We start from the raw sequence: 21,777 nt of genomic DNA, 5'->3' as shown, positions 1-21,777 counted from the left end.
TACCTGTATAGCACAAATGTACACATTTACAATTTATAGCATATCTTACCCTACAATGGTGAAACCTTCTGAGTTGGAAGCTAAAAAATAAGTGAGAAATGTGACCAGGTATAATACATGTTAAAGGAATTTTGGTTATCTGGAAATTTCCCTTTTTTAAATATTTGTTTCAGTTTGATGCAATGCAACTAGAGCTGAGCAGGTTTCATTTACTAAATATATTCATGATTCTTAAAATGACATGTTTTAAAACTGCTGTAATTTTCCTTCTTTTGTCTTGCTAATCTTATCTCAATCATACTTATTAATCATGTTAATTAGAATGTAGAACCTATGCAGCCATGTTCCATAAGCAGGTGTAAGCTGTGTTCTGCCCTTTGTGTTAAAATCCAGAAGTAAAAGGTTGTATCCCTGACAAGGTCTCCACCCCACCTCCTGAAATGCACCAGTGTACCTCCACCAATTTTGCCTATTCTCGTTACCTTTAGCAGGGTTGGCAGGCTCCATTGTTGATCTTCTCCTGCAAGTGATAATAGGCACATAGTATGCCCAGTTAAAGCCATGTCCGAATCAAGATGCTCAGTGTCAGCATTTGCCTTCAGGCACACCCGGATTTGTGGAGAGGCCACCAAGGCCCGGGCCTAGGGCGGCAGGATTGAAGGGGGCGGCATGCTGTCCAACCACACCCACGTTGGTTCAGAAACACTGGGATTGAGCATGAGATACGATAGTTTTTTACATTTCAGTCCCGATTATGAAAATTTGAGGAGATGGGGGTGACAAACGACAGCAGACCTAGGAGATTATTCTCTAGGCCAAGATTTCTTAATCAAACCAATACTCTTCTATGTGGTACTGTATAAAATGTTTCAGCAAAGACTAAGCAACATCCAGTGCCATCCCAGAGTCTAGGTTCCTGCCCACCTCCTCATAGATGGAGGTGAATAATGATGCAAATCACTTATTGATGCAAATCACTTATTGGTGAGAAAAGATTTAGACTCTTGTTTATTTGTTTTCTGTGCTGGAACAAAACTTTCTAAAGCAGAAAATTATTTATTAAACAGGAAAAAGGTGAATATGTTATTACCCATTATTGATATTTTGGCAGTTTTACTTTACCTTTATAAGACTGGTATCACACAGCCAGTCTGGGCTTTCTTTAGGGTAGGGCAGAGAAGTAAATTGCACTGGGCTCCCCGCAGAGGGGCTTGTCAGGGAAACGGTTGCAGAACAAATGTTGGATATCTATTAGTGATTCCCACTTTTAACCTAAATCTGTAGTTAAGCTCTAATGTGTAGTTCCAAAAAGCTGGAGGGTAGCAAGTTGGCCATTCCTGATTTATACATTTGCTACTCTCAGTGAGACCCTCAAACCTCCTGCATTGGAATTTACATCTATTTCCTAACTTTCACCCAGTTCTTATGGTCTAGAGCTCAGGGATCCCCAAACATTTTTACCCAATGAGCCACATTTAAATATAAAACATTGGGTAGCAACACATGCATGAAAATGGTTCCTAGGAGGTGCCCAATGTCACTGGTTTTCCAGAAACCCTGCCGACTGAATGTTCCATTTCAAGCCATTCAGTTGTTCTACATTGCAGGTGAAAGTAAATAGATGGCATGTGTCACAAAGCCCTTTCCGTTTCTGTGTAGCTAACGTTATCTGCTTTATTTCCTTTGGCTCAAGTATCTCTGCTGCCTACAGTGATAGTGAGCAATGATTTCCTACTCAGGAGCAGTATAAGGTCACAATCTGGTGTTGTGAGAAGTCAAACTTCCCATAGTAACCAGTAAAATCACTAAATCAGGATGGTGAGAAACAAAGAAATAATGAAAGGACAGCTTCAACACTCAATGAAATGGGGCAATACTGCAATGAAACATTCTAACAGTTGTAGTTGTATTGGAGTTTTATAAATAGGAAAATGTTTTTAAAAAAAGCTACATGCCACCATTTTTTCCTCTATAAATGGAGCTCTAATTTGCCATTTATTTGTGTGTGGAAAGTAAGACTTAAACAAATAAATATTTAAATGCGAAAGTGGTGATTTTAAGTATTTTAATGGAAAAAATGTAATTACATTTGTGTCTTATATTGTCCTATGAGGACATTGCACTTGACTAAATCTAGGATGGCAGCAATGTTCCAATAAACCTTGCTCCCTAACGAATGAATATGTGTTCATACACGTTCCTTGTAGGAAGCTATCGGTCATATTTTAGGCCACATTCCAGGAACAATAATTCTTCTCATAAAAGAAGAAAAGGTAATACCGGTAGAAAAGGTTTGAGTCCTACTGCAGAATTACAAATAGAATCAGTACAGTAGTGGAGTAATTGCTGTAGTTTTCTTTAGTCCCTTAAAAGGAAAAGGAAAACCTAAAAAGTAACATTACATTTTTTCTGGTTTTCAAGATAGTAGTAGTTTAAACAGATACTATAATGAATCTGAAACAAACAATATCATCATCTGCTCTTCGTTTTGGTTGACCTGCTACTGTCAGATGGAAATAGTGAGATAAAGAGCTTCTTTGTGACCACTGATCTGCTTCAACATCAGGTGACACTTCTTTGCTCACTAACTTAATTTCTAAGCAAAGCCCATCACAAGACATTCCTTTCCTCGCAAAATTAATTTTCAGACAGACGGACAAAATGATCAGGTGGCGCTGTTGTTTAAAAATGGTTAATATCTTGAAAACTAGAATGAAAATAACTCTTGTAAATTATAAAAGTGCTCTGAGCAGTTTTACATTGATTTTTTGAAGGGTTTATATTTCCTTTACAAGTAATATCATTTTACAGGTGATAGTGTTGCAAGTTCTAAAATGAATCTGCACATCTTAGGTCCCAGACACTGTGAATATGTGCCCGTACCATGTGCTTTTTATGCAATATGCAGCTTTTCTAGTATTTTAGTTAATAAGCCCTGGTGTTACTAATATATAGGGCTAATTTATATTCTAGCCAGTTGAAAATGATGAGATAAATAAATAGTTAAACCCAGTGCTAACTGGTTTTTATCCCCCTCAGGTTAAAACTGTAACCTTATACCACAACATGGCTTCTTCTTATGGTAAGACTTTATTTTGGGTTACAGAATTAAACATAGAACACACAAATATTCCACATGTTTTAATCATTTTTTTGGTGCGCTGCACATTGCTAAAATTGAATCTCTGCGTGGGAGACATTTTTGGCATTGCACTCATTTCCGTTGGATAGGTCCCATCGTGGTTTGCAATCAGCAGATATTGGCAGTGTTCCGCATATTTCTCCTCCATGTGATTCCCAACTGTCAGTAACGTTAACCCTGGCTGCATGCTTTAGAGTGGTGACCTCATAAATGTCTGTGGACAAAATCTCTTAAAGAGGGATATCCCACAAAAACCCCGGGAAGGATTTGGTTTATCTGAGCAAACTCCAGCCTCAGACGGTACTAACCAGTGGAATGAAAGAATGAATGATTCCTTTTATGTAATATAAGCACTGGTTGTGGTAATGCATACAAACAGATTTCTAGCAAACTGTAAAAGAAATCATGTTCCCCTGTTTTTGCTTTTGATACACTTGGTTGCATTATTCCTTGAAAAAAAGTCTGAATAAGTCATGTGACAAATGACATTACGAAGTAACATAATCGATGACATCCGTAAGAACTGTTTTTAAGGACATATTTTACAGGCTATTCACGTTTATGTGTGATCTATTTTACATGTTTGTAATAGCTTCACTGACTGTTATAGGCATGGATTTAACAGGTATTTTGTACTTGCAAAGATATTTACAATTTCCTTCTCTCTGAAATTCTGGCCAGTGTGAGCATGACATTTTCTGATTGGTCCATTCAGTTCCATTGCCAGTGCAAAACCTCATTCTGATTCCAAGAGGCTGACAGTTGACATGGAGCAGATACATTTGGAATGTTGTGAGACATTGCAGGAATACAGAAAGCTAGGGCCTAATTAAAGTAGGTGGCTCCAGTACATAGTCCTGTTGAACTGTACCAGAATCCTCAGACTATGGGGCAGATTGACTAAACAGCACCACTTCTCCAGGCGCAATTTCACTACAACTACGATAATTCATTAATATGCTAAGTTGCGCCCTTGGCACCAAGCGTTGGCAACTTTTCACTAGCGTTACTTTGTGCGAGCATTTCATAATGAAGCTTTTCTAGCGTTCGTTTGTGCCTAGCAAGATTCGCTAGTGACCTTGCGCTTAGGTCAGTTTGCATACGGTGGGTAATTTAAATTTGTATGGACGTCTTTATTATAAATGTTGGTGCAAATGCTTGAAGTTACCACTTTTTCAAATACATGTCCAGGGAACCTTAATAAAGACAAGAGAGTTCATATAATGCCCTACATACGAGTCCACTGAAAAAGTGGCCAGCGTTTTTTTGGAACTTCAATGCATTTTCGGCACACAGGATATGATTTACAGTAAGTGACAGAAGATTTAGGACGATTTGGCTTCTTTTTAGCACTTCGCCTGGTCTGAGGTGGTGAAGTCAACTCTGGAGAAAGAGGTAACGTTCAGTAAAATCCGCACATAGTGAATTTGTGGAATATCGCCCGTTCGCCGGAGCGAAAATTTGCCTGGCGATAGGGTCCATAACTGCTCTATCTATTGGTGCTTGCACCTATAAGTGAATTGGAGATGTCCCTGTGGGTGGCAACGCTAGCAAATTGTCGCTAGCGTTAGCCACTTCGCTTTTTAGTAAATCTGTCCCTATAGCTCTAAGGGGGTTGCAGGACACTGGAGGTCAACAAATGCTAAAGGATCACAGTTTGGGCATTCCTGATTAATAGACACTGAAATAAAATTTTATAGAACTATACTGAAGGACATTAAGACAAGTAATGCAGGGAAAACCTTCTGTGGCTTTTCCAAGAAACAGCCATACAGAGGGACACAATTGTCTTTATTGGTGACAGCATGAAGAAGTCATCAAAATATATTATAAAAACTTTGGTCCTGGTTATGAAGTTTATGGACAATGGAGAATGGCCAAGAATAAAAATGTGCAGAGCACTACACTATAAGGCAAGACTTAGCGACTGACGCAATATCGGTGCACGATTAACCAAATGGACATACAGTGAAGGACTTACACCTACTTCTATGCTTGTGCCATGAGCTGATATGCTGGGTGCACAAACTTTGCATTAAAAGGCCTAAGGGCACAGGGAGCATTGGCACTGCTGCTTCCAGCCAGTTGAGATAAGCAGATCTGTTGCCTTCCTAAGATTTCACTTGGGTGCAGACATTATTATAAAGGCTCATTTACTGTATATATGTCTGCAAATCACCTTAGACTGGGCTTAAAGGCAATTTCTATATACTACTAACATAATCTGCAATTATACACTACAAAAAAAAAGGTTCATTATATTCCATATACCTCCCTTTAAGTGAACTATTGTCACCTACAGAAAATGGTTGCAGGCAGATGGTGTGCAGTTACATAGCTGCAGTTATATTTCAGCTTATCACAACACTGAATAAAGTATACAAAGAGAAAGCAAAATACCAGTTTCACCACATCTGTGCAAAATTGACAAAGTATTCAGCTACACAGCAACCATTGAATATAAGCGATACTGGCTCTGTGGCTTTATTGTTTTATTTGTGTTTCACGTGCAAAGCAGGTTTCTGCGTCCAGACAGAGTGAAAATGCCCCATGTCGCACACTTAACACCCTAGCAAACAATCAAATTCAAAAAGGATGAATAAACCAATAGCGTTAAGTCATGACAGGAGGGGATTTGGGGCTTTTGCACACCGAGTTCCAGAAATTGCCCTCCATTGTGCCGTATGAGAATCACTTGAATGTACAGGTATGGGACCTGTTATCCAGAATGCTTGGGACCTGGGGTTTCCCGAATAACGGATCTTTCTGTAATTTGGGTCTTCATGCCTTAAGTCTACTAGAAATTTATTTAAACTTTTAATAAACCCAATAGGCTGGTTTTGCTTCCAATAAGGCTTAATTATATCTTAGTTTGGATCAAGTACAAGGTACTGTTTTATTATTACAGAGAAAAAGGAAATAATTTTGAAAAAATTGGATTTTTTGGATAAAATGGAGTCTATGGGAGACAGCCAGTCTGTAATTCTGAGCTTTCTGGATATCGGGTTTCCTGATAAGGGATCCTATACCTGTATTAGCAACAGTCAGGCAAAACTTTCCTGAAAATGTAGCAGCCAAACAATATAATTCTCCCTCCTCCCAATAGTCACATGAAACCGTTTATACAAATAGATTAAAACCAGACACCAAGTCCCAACATTATATTTTTGTTAAATTCGAGCTTTAATGAATGTTTACGCCCTCGTGTTCTGTTTTGATGCACAGCTCTTTAAAGAAAAAACAAAAATGAAGGAGAGAAAATTGTGAAATGATCAATGCCTTCCTAAAAATGTTCCTCTCAAAACCCAACCAATTGAACAGGGTCAAAGTTACCTGATGCTGAGGCCTAGTTGTCATAGAAACAGGAAGTTGACGGGAAATGGCTGCTTCCTGCTTGCACAGGAAGTGCCCCTCTGTCGCGCCTGCTATCCGAAAACAAACAGCGCTGGTTTTTACAGATGGACCCCACAGTAGTGTGGAACACAAAAGAGTTTTTAGGGGAGGGGTGGAGGAGCTCAAGACTATGTGAACTGCTCAGAGATAAAGGAGCTCGATAAGAGATTAAAAATTTAGACTTTTTTTGTGAAAGGGAAATGGTTAGAAATATAAAATGGAATAAAAACATGAAGTCATCTCTTTAACTTTCTCCTTCCAAATTTCTTTTCAGCAAGCGGCGATTCTTTTTAGAACAACCATCTTAAACATATTACTAATTAATACCTTCTTCTGCGGACAAAGCTCTCTTGTGCAGGCAAGCAGTTTTTCTCTATGACAAACCAAAATAAATAAGCCCTGTACTCCATGACGGCATAAGAACATGTAGCAGAGGCTGCCATTCACTAGAAATACATGACTTTATGTCAGCTATAAATAACTATTCTTTGGTTCCCTGAGAGGCTCGAAGACTACGTGATGCACATAGTGCAGTCAGACCTGATTGATATAGTTCTGTTGAAAACAAAAGAACAGGGAAACTAAAAGCTTAGAATTTATTCATTTCCTTGTTTCAACATAATAGTGATAATTAATGACGGTCAGATCCTAAAATGCTTTGGTTTTGCATTCACATAATACTTGTGGTGGAACCTGTTATAAGGATATACGGTAGATTTGTTAAAGGAAAACTATACCCCCCCCCAAACAATGTAGGTCTCTATATAAAGATATTGCATAAAACAGCTCATACGTGCTTCATGTAAATAAACCATTTTGATAAAAATATACTTTTCTAGTAGAATGTGCCAATGGGTAATCATAAATAGAAAATTGTCATTTTAAAAAATAAGGGGCGCCCCCTGGGATTGTACAATTCACTGTGCCCACAAACATAGCTAACAAACTATACTTCTTAGGTCACATGAGCCAATTACCAGACATGTTTCAGTTAGGGACATATTTATGTACGGTCAAGGTGAATTTTCAAATGAAAAAAATGTGAATTTCGAGCTATTTTTTGTGCACTTCAAATAGGGAATAGTCCAAATACGATTTGAATTTGAAAAAAATCGAAAATTCGAATATCGAAATTTATCATGTACTGTCTCTTTAAAAATTCGACTTCGACCATTCGCCATCTAAAACCTGCCGAATTGCTGTTTTAGCCTGTGGGGGACCACCTAGAACCCATTTGGAGTCAATTGGACTTTGAAAAATCTAAGTTTTTTTAGATCGAATCAAATGCCCTATTCCTTTGATTCGTACGATTCGAATTTGGCAGAATACAGACCTATTCAATCAAAAATGGACCTTTTCTCCCAAAAAAAACGTAATTTCGGTTGGTCTTTTTGAATTCGAATTTCTAAGTTTTTTTCTAAGCGGATTTTACTGAACGTTGCCTCTTTCGCCAGACATGCCTTCGCCAGCTTAGACCAGGCAAAGTGCATTGGAGTGCATAGATCTTCCTCATTCTTCTGTTACTTACATCATATGATTTAGTGGAAAAAGTTTCTAAATCTAAAAACGCTGGTGTCTTTTACTTTTTTCGGAGTGATAGCCTTCAAAAGTGCTTAAAAATGTTGTGGGTAACCGGGTTCCCCTATATATTTTCTAACATATGGAACATAAACTATACACTGGGCTCATGTGTTGGGCATTATTACAACTCTATTTTATTTATTAGGGTTCCCTGGACTTGTGTAATGTAATGTATTTGCTGCAACATATTCTACTTTAAATTTCCCGCCGTATGCAAATTAACCTGAGTGCAAGACCTCTAACAAATTTGCACAAGGCAGAAATGAACGGTAGCGCATCTTTGCTTTCGACTGCTCGCATGCTGAAGTAACGCTAGCGGAACGTCACCAGTGTTCGGTGCCCATGACGAAACTCAGCATTCCATATCGTTGCCTGAGCAAATTTTCGCCTGGCAAAGTGTAGCAATGGCTGTGAAACGGTTGCTGACGAATTTTCATCCTTGAGTAAATCTGCCCCATTGTATGGATGTCAGGGTGCAACCTGCTGTTTTTTTGCACTTTGCACCCTGCCTTCTATCCTAAATGAATTGCTTCAGTTCTCTGTGCACAAAACACAGCATTACTTATCCCTACCCATCCCCTAAATTCCATGTCATTCAGAAGTACAACAGGTCCTGTACTCAGGGCTGGAACTAATGGTTAGGCAGGAGAGGCACTTGCCTAGGGTGCAATGGTGGGTGGTACTTGGCATGTCATCATCTAATTGCATTCCCCTAGTTTCAGCCATTCTGTAACTGTGGCAGCAGAGTGATGAGTTCTGTGGGAGAGGAGAGGTGACGTCGCCCTTGCTCGTCATTGCTTGTGTGGTAGGTGGTCGGGGGATCAAGGGTTGTGTTGCTCATTTTAGGCACCTGTGTGCCTGACTGTACTTATTGCCTGCCCTGTGGCAAGAGGTATGGACAGTGCTGGCTTTCACCATTAATTCTGCACTCTTCAGCACACCTGGGCTTGTATGCTTTGCATCCATTAGTACTAGTAAATAACTCATGTTGCCTTACATAATTCAATTCTTTATGTACAGTATAAGTATCGAATCCCTTACAGTCCATTTCCCATAGAAACCATTTTAAGTAAATAATTCTAGTTTTTTAGGAAAAGGAAAGACATTCTCTACTTGGGGGTGCCAAATGTTAGTCACCTCCAAGTGATTCTGTTTAATTAGCAGAAAACTGCACTGGCCCTGGGTTATTCCATCAAGCACCACTGATCTATCGACTTCCGGCTTCTTCTTTCTTTTTGGGGCTGTGCATGCGCAGTAGATCGAAAAGCCAGCTATTTCATTCTACTGTGCATGCGTCTATATCAGGTAATTTGAATAAAGAAGAAGCAGGAGGCGATCGCTCCGTGGTGCTCACTGGAAGAACCCCGGGTTGGGGCAGTTTTCTCCTGATATGAGCACTGGCCCGGGGGTGTCAGGTAAGTAAATAGAATCACTTGGGGGTGCCTAACTTTTGGCACTTCCAAGTAAAAACACCTTTCCTTCTCCTTTAAATATGATTTATTTTTTCCTCTGTATTGTAATAATAAAACAGTACCTCGTATTGATTCTAGCTAAGCTGCATAAATACATTATGGTGTCAAAATCATAACAGATAATTGATTCAATGCCTGAATAATATAGTGGTGTGTACTGCATTTAAGACATCTGTGTGAATGCTTTATGATTTGAGAGACACATTTATGTCAGTGATCAATTTGTTGTCTCACAAGCTGAGGGAGTGAGGGAACTGAAACCCATCCCTATGGCGTCAAATTAGATGTTTCGGAATGATGGAATGTTCATCAATAGCTTTAAGGCATTGAGTTTGGCGTTACATCATGTTATTGCTATAAGAATATCTATAAATCATTACATAAGGTCAGACTGCAGGTAGAGTTCCCTTCCTGCCATGTTGTAAAAGCCTCCTGGGTATACTATAAATAACAATGGTATGTACGGATAGAAAGTTTTAATGAAACGGAACCAAAGTTATTTTGTGAATGCTTGCCGGTAAACATAGCATAAAATGCATTTTTATCTTAATATAATGTAGGGGACTGGTAAATTAGTCTCCCAGTATTATTAAGCAGGCAGTCCCTTAGGTTTATAGACACCTAACTGGGTCCTAAAATACAGTTAGGAGGGGGACCTGTTTACTTATCCTGCTTAAAGCTATGCCTCTTTGATGTTCACACAGTGACCAGTAGATGGCACTGTGTTAAAGTATAAAGTCCTGGGTAGCCAGGTGCTCAGGGTCCATCTTGAGTTAGCCTTGGCCTGAGCAGGCAGGTAGGGTATAGAGTGGAACCTAGACAGTTTAGAGGCAGAGAGAAAATACGGCAACACCTAGGGGGTAATTCACTAAAGTCTGGTTGGACTTTTTAGTGCAAAACTCAAAATGTTTTTTTTTCTTCAGGATTTATTAAAGTTCGATGCTGCAAAAATTTAGAATCTGAAAATCTGCCATCTCAGTCTTGCTGAGGTTGTATATACAGTAAGTCAATGGGTAGAGGTCCCTATTCTATTTGGAAGTTTCTGTGGTCTGCACTGGAATTAGCCCCACTATTTCATACAAAAATCTGAACATTTTGGGTTTTTCGGGAAAAAGCCTGAAAAAGTGATTCGGGAAAAACTTCCAAAAAAATCATACAATTTGGGGTTTTTCTTGATTTTATCAAGTTTTTCCCTGATCCAATTAAATCATGCTTTTTTAATAATAAATAAGGTCAAACAGAGTTGGACTGGCCCAGGTGTCAGTGGGCCCTTGTGCTGCTAAACATTTGGTTTATTTTATGGTCATTCCCTATTTCTATGAGAAAAAGATGCTAAATAGATGGAATAATCGATTATAGTATATAAAGAAAAGAGATTAGGAGAATAGAGGTTGAGTGAGCAAAGGAAGAATAATAGTACTGAGGGTGGGCCCATGGTCTAAGGATTTTTGGTGGACCCCTGGTCTAAGGTTTTTTTTGAGGTCAAATTGTGGATTCTAGTTTGGTTGGACTTTTTATATTAAAAAAAAAATCAGAAACATTCGGATTTTGAAAAATAACCCACTTAGAGCACACTAAGTAAAAGGTTTGGGGTGGTTTCCCCTATAAAACTGCTTTGAACTGTACCATCCACCCTAGCAAATATGCCCCATCTATCCATGACAACCCCTGTTTTTTCTTTGTTTGAGAGTGAAGGACTAATTTTCATCTTCATTTCATCCTCATTGCTTAGTATTGTTCAGTCTGTTACCAGACACCATTCTGCTCTCTAAAGTGTTATAGCTTAGTAACAGCGCTGCACTCTAACACCCATCTAAGGGGTAAATTTACTAAGCGGTGAAAATTCGCCAGTGACGGCTTTGCAGCCATTGCGACACTTTGCCAGGCGAAAATTCGCTCAGACAAGGCTAATTAAAAAAATACGAGGTTGCATCAAGGGGGCCGAATGCTGGCGAATTTTCTCTAGCGTTACTTTAGCAGTGTGAGCAAATATAGGTGAAGATGCGCTAGTGTTTAATTCTGCCTAGCGCAATTTTGCTAATTTGCATATGGCGGAAAATTTAAAGAACGCAATGTTGCAGCAAATAGATTACATTACACAAGTCCAGAGAACCTTAATAAAGACAATAGAGTTGTTATAATGCCCAACACATGAGCCCAGTGTATAGTTTATGTGCCATATGTTAGAAAATGAATGGGGGAACATGGTTACCCTATAAAAAAAATTTAAGGACTTTTGCAGGCTATCACTCTGAAAAAAGGAAAAGACGCCAGCGTTTTTTGAACTTAGAAACCCTTTATACTAAAAAATATGATGTAAGTAACAGAAGAATGTGGAAGATCTATGCACTCCAGTGCACTTCGCCTGGTCTGAGCTGGTGAAGGCAAGTCTGGCGAAAGAGGTAACGTTCAGTAAAATCCGCATTTTAGTTAATTTGCGGAGTAACGTCCATTCTCCAGAGCGAAAATTCACCTGGCGATAGAGTGCGAATCACCGCTAGCGAAGTGAAGCCTGTGCCCTTTAGTAAATCTGCAAAGTCTCTTAAAACGGTCAGCCAGCGTTAGTCAATTCGTCCTTTAGTAAATCTGCCCCTAAATCCCTAAGGGATTATAAACAATCAACTCAATTTATAGCTCAATAATGTACCATGCATTCTTATGATGGGAAGTTTGAGACATAATCCATTTAATATATGTAAATGAATACAATATTATACATTCCTTTATGGTTTGATTGGCACATTATTATCAGCATTATCACCATGGAAACATTTTTCTATAAAATGAACATGGGCATTAGCAACAGTTTACACAGAACATACCGTGTCCTCTGGAAATGTCATAAATCCCTTTCCCCGTATGCTCTCCAGATTATGGAAAATGTGTAATTCACTGCATAGGTCCAAAGATGTGAGTGCCTTTAAAAATGAAAGGGCAGAAATGGCATTATTACATTATGTCTATTTCACTTCTGTGCAGATCATGCAGCTCTGATACAAACACCAAGCACATATGCATGTTCTCAATAGTCAGCATGGAACCAAGGGAATGTGACCTTTCTTACAGCCCTTCACATGGAATAAAGGAGCACTATTACCTTTTAAATTGATTATTTTACTTCAAACTGTTAAAAATTATTTTCATACATTTCTATATTTGTAACCATAACTCCTAAACATTAAAACTGGAATCCATATTCAGCTACTTGTCATTCATTAAAGGGACTTGTGCCTAAACTAAACCTTCTCCCTGCACTTCTGTGTGTTGACACTATTGTCTCTACCTAGTCTGTTTGGAAGAATCATGCTCAAGTGCACTCATTGACGCAGAGAAACCTCAAAGGCGGTGGCTACCACTACAGGCTGCATCATACTGCCAGCACACTTCAGTCTAAATAATCAATTGCAAACCTGACTAAGGGGAGAGTGCAATATTTGTCCCTACTCACTTACCCTTCTACCCTTCTCCCCCCCCCCAACACAGACTTGTAGACACTAAAAACTGGGTGGAAAAGTGGAAAAGTGGAAAAGGCTGCAGCTTATTTATTAACTTAAATACCACATTTGTAATTAACATTGCTACAATGCCTTTTATACAACAGTTATCCATAACATGTATGTGTAACACTTAGCCGCTGAAGGCTGCATAACACTTATCAAAACTTACCAAATACAATAATATTAATATGAACATTTCCCCTTGAACTCAATAGCAAGCTTGCAACTAAGCAGCCTCTTCTAAACTTCTTCGAATTTGCCCAGAGCTGCATTCCTGTTTCCTGCTAATACCCATATCCCCATCCATAACTTCCTGCTCCCTTACAAATTACAACTCCCATCACCCTCCACCTGGTTAACCTGCTCAGTCCTTATGAAATTGCCCAGTCATGGCCCCCTTTCACTCCATCTGTCCCAGTCTCGCTCCTTGGGGGTCACTTTATTTTGACACCAAGTAACAGTTTCACTTACTTTGATGCATTGGATGAAAACTGCACCAAACACAACACCCCTACTTGCCATACTGATCAGGGTCCGACAGGGCCGGGGGGACACTGGGAAAAATCCAGTGGGCCTGGCTGATCCATTCCAGCCTGAAACCATAGGCACGTTACCATACGAGGGTGGGAAGGGGTTTGTGGCATCAAAGGAGGACCTCTTGACTGAGGCAGGGGCCCATTGAGGGTGTGAAGCCCCATGAGATGGCAACCCCAGTGAGCCTTGTACTCCACAGTCCAACATTGGTAATTACACTATACAGTAATTTGGGGGGAAAGCGGCACTGTGGGTAAAAACATGATTCATCCAGAATTGCATGAACTGGACTTGTGTAACCCTTACTGGCTCCTTAAAGGGAAACTATTGCGAAAATGAAAATTTTATATAAGCTTTAGCACACTGAAATAAAAAGTTTTGTAAATATAATCAATTGAAAATTCTTTATCGTTTCTAAAATAATAAAGTTCAATCTTCACTATCCATCTCTCAGCATTTGTTTCTCTTCGTTCTGTCTTCATGCAGCAGTTGGGTGTCAGACGAATGATCCAATATATCTAATGGGGGGGGGGCTCATTTTGCCTAGAAGATGTATTAGAGTTCACTCTATTAAAATTACCAGACATGTCTCTCTACATGCAGAATTAGTGCAAAAGGCAGTTATTTTGTTATAATTTGTTTGTACTGGAATCAGTTATTTGAGTGAGCTCTAATACTGGACATCTGTTAGGAAAGGAGCCCCCCCATACGATATATTGGATTTAACTGTCTGTGAATATCTGACATCCAACTGCTGCATGCAGACAGAATGAATAGAATCAGATGCTGAGAGAGGAATAGTGAATATAAACTTGATTATTTTAGAAATGATGCTGAATTTTTCATTGATTTAATTAGAAAGTTTCTTATTTCAGTATGCTGAAGCTTATATTTCATTTTCATTTTCACGATAGTTCCCCTTTAAGTGACTGCATATTTGTCATAGGGACTATGCCAATAGAACAAACGTGAAAAAGCTGCAGACACACATACTACAGTGCTGTACAAAGGGCTCCTATTCAGTTCAGTTCTTACATTTAAGAAATAAGAAACATATGTTAGGTTAAGTTTTCAATTACATGGGATTTCCCTGCATGTATACAGTAGCTAAAAAATAAAGAATACCTCTCATTACATACTCTGAACATAATTTCTACTTTATTTTCCTTTTTATTATATAGGATACAACATCCTTTGAATATACTTATTTATTTACTACGTGTGGTTAGTCCTCGATGGCCCACCAGATGGAGCCTCTGAACATTATGAGAGATGCGCAAAGGATATTACATTTTTCTGCATTCATTTGGCCAACACTGTGCTGTGGTTACATCTGTGTACCATACGTGTGTTGGAGAACAAGTGAGAAATGCATGTTTTCTCACTACTGCTGAGTACAGAACTGGGTGGGTGTCAGCTGATTTTTTTCATTTTCCAGAAACAAACACAAGAAAAAACGCTGAAAGAGCGAGTAACAAAGAAACAAGTAGCTAAATAGCAAGCTAAGATCAAAAAATGACTTACAAAATGTTCAACAAGGTTTATGGTCATGAACCAAAAGCAACCTCTTTTTTTTTAGAGATTAATGTAAAGTCAAGTCTGACAGTTGGTCTGAAATTCATTTACTGGCAAAACCTAGCATGCTGCTTATATAATTGTGTAAGTAGGTGTGCTGTTCATGTAGAATGTGTAAATAAAAAAAGGCGTTGCTCTTTACATAAAGTGTTATAATTTGGGAAGAAAGGCTCCATGCTATTGTCATAGCCCTGTTATTCATGGACACCCCATGGACCCCAACTTGGCCCATATTCTCTCTATACACACAGTCTTTGGGAGATCTCAACCACTCATTTGGATTTAAATATCATCTATATGCTGATGATACCATAAATATATTTATCAACCCCTTGATAAAAAGCTGAATTTAGATTCACATCTTTAACTGCCTCCTAGCAATCTCCAACTGGATGAACCAGCGCCACCTCAAACTCAACCTAACAAAAACTGAACTAATCATTATTCCACCTAAAACTGGTTCTTTACTATCTCTATTGATGGAGTGCTCATTAACACTGTCAACTCGGAAAGTTGTTTGGGGGTAATCTTTGGCTCTTCTCTCTTGTCTTCTCCTCTCTTCTCTGACCTTAGTAACACCACTGTCGAAACCTGACACTTTTTCTTATGTAACATTGCCAAAATCCATCCCTTTCTTTTACAAGTAAAAGCTAAGATGCTCATGCATGCTCTCATCCAATTCTGCCTAGACTACTGTAACCTACTAACTGGCCTCCCTAACTCTCTCCCCACTACAGTCTGCATTAAATACTGCTGCCAGAATTCTCCTCATCCTAGAGAGTACAGACTCTTCCCCTGCTGAAGTACTTATTGGCTTCCCATAAAGCGAAAGAACTGCTTCTCATAACCTTCAAGGCCCCCAATTCTTTTGTACCCCACTTCATCTATTGTGTCTCCATATGATCCTGGCTGTCTCATCTGCTCCTCTCATGTCAACCCCTTCATTGCAACCCCAACTTCTACTACGGTTTCCCACCTAAAACCTTTCTTTCTTGGTGCTTTTTACTTTTGGAATGCCATCCCTGAATTCCTCCGGAGAGAATCCTCTCTCTCAGTCACTTCAGAACTAAACTCAAAGACTGCCTTTTGGAGCACTTGCATAATACTTGACCCAGTTCCGGCATTTATAGTGCAATGTTAACTGCTGTAACTTGCAGTATCTAATATCCTTCTATTTGTGTGTGTAAGTTACACTTCCACTAAGATTGTAAGCTCTACAGGGGAGGGACCTCCTTCCTCTTGTATCTTTAATACTTCCAGTAGCTCTTAGGGGCAGATTTACATAGGGTCGAATATCGAGGGTTAATTAACCATCAATATTCAACTGCCGAATGTAAATCCTTCGACTTCGAATATCGAAGTCGAATGATTTACCGCAATTCCTACGATCGAACGATTGAAGGAAAAAATCGTTCGAGCGAATGATTAAATCCTTCAAATCGAATGATTCGAAGGATTTTAATCCGTCGATCGAACGAAATTCCTTCGATCAGAAAATTGTTAGGAAGCCTATGGGGACCTTCCCCATAGGCTAACATTGGCCTCGGTAGGTTTTATTTGCCGAAGTAGGGGGTCGAAGTATTTTTTAAAGAGACAGTACTTCGACTATCGAATGGTCGAATAGTCGAACGATTTTTAGTTCGATTCGAAGTCGAAGGTCGTAGTCACTTGATAAAGGGCGTTTGAGGCCCGAAACATGTAGTGTTTTGTAGCTGCTAATAAACTACATTGTTGCAGATATTCTGCCTTGGATTTCTCTCCTCATTCTACTAGTTACATCGTAGTCGAAGGTCGAAGTAGCCCATTCGATGGTCAAAGTAGCCAAAAAAAACATTCGAAATTCGAACTATTTTTCCTCTATTCCTTCACTCAAGCTAAGTAAATGGGCCCCTTAATCTTTAATGCAACTATTCTTTTTATTTACTGTATTTGTATTTATTATTGCAACAGCCCTTGTTTCTTCTAATAATTTATTGTTCTGCACACATGTACCCATTCACAGAAGCCTATTTACTAAAATTTGACTTTTGCTCACTATATTGAAAAAAATTTGACCTAACTCGAATCCCCTTAATTTACCAATAATTATTCTGGAAAATAATCGGTTCAAGAAAAAGTCTCAACAAAATCTTGCAACTTTCTCAATTTGACTTGCTTGAATTATACTACTTTTTTCCAATTGCCACGACAACTCAAATTTATCTCATAATGGAACAAAAGCCAGAGCAAACAGCCCAGAATTATCGAGAATCCTGAAGTTTAAAAAACATGTTCCAATTGTTAAAGGGACCATCTTCCATTGATTCTACATGATTTAGACAGGTTTTAGCTGAGTATGGCGAAGCTTTCTGGAGCAAAAATTCAGACCTAGATAAATTTGCTTCAAAGAGAGAGCATTTAGTCACCTCCTTTGGGACTCCTTTATATGATCTAATGAGACATATAGCCTCCAATTTGCTCATCTAAGAGTAAACTCTATTCCCAGCATTTCCTGAATTGTATTGCCTGTATACAAGGTTGCTACTGAGGAGTAAATGAATATCTCTGATAAATTAATTGGTGCTGGTGATTGACTGGCTTGTGTTTCTGGCAGAATCTAAAGGAAATGTCTGTTAAAGGAGATGACATAAGATAGGTATTTTATACAATGGCACCATTATCTAAACTCTTTACTTCCAGGCTGCAGCATGTTATTTTTAGATGTGAGTTCTACAGAAAATTGGAAAGTACATCTAATGTTTGGGAGGGTGGGGGTTTGTCATTAATTAGTGCACTACATTAGAAGCTGTATAAACCATCAAGTAAGCTGAGCGATTAGGTTTCATATGTTGGAAAATAGATTTATTGTTACAACAGCTTAGCAACAAAAGTAAAATTGGCAGTTGTTGGTCATCACCCAAGATTAAAAAGTTAAAACGTTCAGCTTCTTGGCTAATGTACTGTATGGTCATTTAGATAAACCTGTTGACAAAAGTTTAATTATTAGGTTCTGTAATTAGTCGGAACACAATTATGTAAGATAAGTGTACTCAATAAACTTCAGTAAACATGCAGCATACATACACATTATTGTTTCTCTTTTCTTGATTCATTTGCTTGGCTGAATTTGGGGCTCACAACTACAAACATGAGAGACTGAATGTGTATGTATGAGAACTGGGGAGGGGTCTGTAGGGGGTGTTTGGGAAAGCTTTTGTGGGCAGCAGGACTGTCTGAGGGGGGCCCTGAGGTCTCAAGGGGGGCCCTTACGATTGCAGCATCTCTCGGCCCAGAAGCCCTCAGTCCTACGCTGGCTACTGCATCCACCATCTTCTAGCAAGGAAGCAAAGAAGGTTAGGAATTGTTAGTTTAGCACTCCAGTAAATTAATGCCAAATATTTCCTCAAAATATAGTGAGATAGCTATCCCTCACTTCAGTTTAACTTCCAAGTCTTCTTTTCCATAAAAATGAGAGGCATTGTATTAGAGCCCTGACACGCAGACATTTTGTTGTTGGACAACAAAATGCCCCATGTTCCAGGGTCCTTATACCAAAAAGAAACATTGACTTATCCTTCTATTGCTTTTAGAGAGATACGGGGAGAAGGCCTGTGGGTTAAGCAGCCATCCCTGGGAAGAAGCAGCAGCCATATCAGTTTTATTGATAATTTGTCCTCTAATCATTTTGTTTACAGAAGTGATGCCAAAACTGTGTTTTTCCAGCCGTGCCAAACTATAATCAAGCAGAGGCTGTCGGATGAATATAACAACTGGAGATGGATGGGATGGACCAAATGCTTCAAGTTATTTGCATACCCTATTCTGTATTTATTGATGGCCATTGTTTGAGTCTGAATGTCACAAACATACCTCTTTCACCATTGTTCCTTTGCTACCTCTAAGGGTAATCTCAAAAGGTAAGAGTCGTGGAGATTTAGTCGCCCGGCGACAAATCTTCTTTTCTTCGGGCTACTAATCTCCCCAAAAAGCCTTCCCGCAGGCTAGAATCTAAACCGCCGGCAGGATGACACTTCCGAAGTTGCCCAAAGTTTCCTCCTGTTATATTTACCCATGGTGAAAATGCTATTCCTAGTTCCAGTAGCTTTATTACTTTCTGATTAATCCATACAATATGTCCATAAAAAGAACAGAATAAGGGTACAATAGCGGAGGAGAGAAAAGAGAAGGTGGTAGGAGATAATGACAGTGGTCATCCAATGGTGACCATTAAAAAGGAATATACTGTAGTAGAGACATAAGTAATAACTCAATTATATTATATAACTCCTAGAAGAAGGGTAACTTGCACAGAGATGCATATATTTACATAGGCCGATTCACAGTGGAAACCTTTTTATTAATTATTAATAGCAAATATTAATAATCAATAAACTGGTTCCCACTGTTCATAGCTTATTAATAGCAAAGTTTTCTTCTTGCAACCATTACCTTTTAATGCCCCGAGAGAGGGAGAGAGAGAGAGAGAGAGAGAGAGAGAGAGAGAGAGAGAGAGAGAGAGAGAGAGAATATCTCCTTTTTATTGCTAAATCCTCTCCAGTACTGGTTAGTTATAGATACCATGCTCACGGTCTGGGTAGCGCCAATGTAACAGTTCCCTTTTCCAAATTCGTTTTTTTTTGCAGAAAATTCTGATTATTTCAGGATAAGTTACTTTATATTAGTGCCTTTATCACTTTTATTCCTTCTGAAACAAAATAATCTCCAACATATACATTAATGTCATTATTTTGAGACAATAATTCTGGAAAATCATGTTAAAATGCAGGTGGTTAGAGCTAAATGGCTGAATACAAATTTATTGGATTCCATTTTTCTCCAATCTATTATGTTTTCAGATAAATCAATCCCTATCTCTGTGGCCTGGGTTATGGTCTTCTTTACCCTGTAATGTGAATAAGGTTGGCAGTCTTACTGGGGTTTGCTGCAAAACTAATGTCACTGTATAAAGCTGCCTTATGTATCAGTATTCTGTGCTTCCCTTATCACTAAGCAAATGGTTACAAGACCCATTAGTTATAGAAAATTAATTTGATACAACACTTCATTCACCTTTGTGGTGTGCTAAATATGTTTAGCATTCAGAGCCTTTATAGAAAAATTCATGTGAGTAGATATGCCAAAGCAGATAAATATACCCAGTTGTACACTTTCTCTGTGTCTAGGGACAGTGCCAGAAAAAGGAGTCTGATAAACTCGCACCATCTGAATAAGATCAGTAACACTGGTAGCAGCATCCACAACCTGGCAGACACTTTTTGGAGCCCATTAAGGAAATATTTCTACATAGTGTGGAATAGATCTTTATGTTTGCATTAAGCGGAGAGAGGGGTCAATAGTTTTGACAATGGGTATTTTCCAGGCTTAGCAATTGTTGCACGTGGAATCATCGTCTCCATTGAAAACACATGTATGTTATGACTTCATTAAAAAAAGCCATCAATATAGGTGTTAATCAAAGCCCCTGAACGATACCAGCTGATATAAGTGCTGTAAATCTTAGTTTCTTGTATGACTTCAGAAGAGTCATCAGTCTATAACGTGTATGAAATCTATATTTATATTAATTACAAAAGCCAGAGGGAGGCAAATACAGCCAAACTGATAGTAATTTGTTATTTTGGTTGACATAGATCTATAGGAAAATTGAAGGGAAAATAACCCATGATTACAAACTGTTGTACACGGCTTATAAAGTTCCAATACCAGTGAGTGATTGGTTGTGGAAATCAGAAGTTCACGTAGTATGATGCCCCACTTCTAAAAGGAGCTTTTTGTACAAAGTGCATCTATTCTAATAAAGCGACAACATTGTCACTTGTAGAGTGCTTTAGTGTAATAGATGTGCTTTAGTAGAACAGTGACCCTACTGAAACTCTTGATACTCTAAGCAGACCATTCAAGGCAATGGCAATAGTAGAGCTGAGCTAAAAGCTGAGGGCTCCCGAGACAAGCACCTGACCATTACCACCCTCCCCCTTGTTCTAGCCATCTCCCCCAGTTCAAGTCCGAACCCAACGACTAGCTCCCTCATTGCCCAGCATCTGGATGCACAGGGCTGAAGAGTAAATGCCTTTGCTGCCTACCCCTACTTCCAGCCCTTGGCAAAAATATGTAGTTGTATAAGCAACATGCCTTGACAAACTCTACTATTTGCACTTTTATAACTATACCAGACCTGGCATAATTATCATATATAAGCCATGTAGCCACCAGAACCATTTCATACATTTTGTTTGCATTTAATAGGCAAATAAAAGCACCTGTTATGATTGTTTTATGCCAACAAAATTGTGATGTTTTCATGAATTGTAGATGACTACAATTGCCAAAAGTAACACCAGCAAACACCTCTGAGAGTGATTTGATTGCTACATATTCCCATTGCTCTTTCTGCTTGAAACTTCTGGTAGCAGTAGTCAATAAACAATCCTAACTCATGTTTACATTTTATAATGATAAATCTTGAGCTGAGTCTGCCAACAAAATGATATGGAATCCCCTGGACAAATGACTTCATTCTAACAATGTATTAATTTAGTTTACAAGCGTATGTAACTGACCTCAGCTTACTAACCTCTAGAAT

The 21,777-nt window shown here is 38.8% G+C and overlaps 1 protein-coding gene across 1 annotated transcript in view; it reads right to left on the bottom strand.

The window, feature by feature from the left end:
• hdac7.S (histone deacetylase 7 S homeolog) overlaps positions 1 to 21,777 on the bottom strand; it is a 204,007-nt gene that overhangs the window by 141,040 nt on the left and 41,190 nt on the right. Inside the window, exon 2 of the mRNA XM_018250116.2 lies at positions 12,411 to 12,506. The gene's annotated coding sequence lies outside the window, so the exon portion shown is untranslated. The remainder of the gene's footprint in view (positions 1 to 12,410; positions 12,507 to 21,777) is intronic.

This window comes from Xenopus laevis, chromosome 2S (assembly GCF_017654675.1).
Source record: "Xenopus laevis strain J_2021 chromosome 2S, Xenopus_laevis_v10.1, whole genome shotgun sequence".
Taxonomy (NCBI): Eukaryota; Metazoa; Chordata; class Amphibia; order Anura; family Pipidae; genus Xenopus; species Xenopus laevis.
This window is presented reverse-complemented; position numbering and strand designations above follow the sequence as displayed.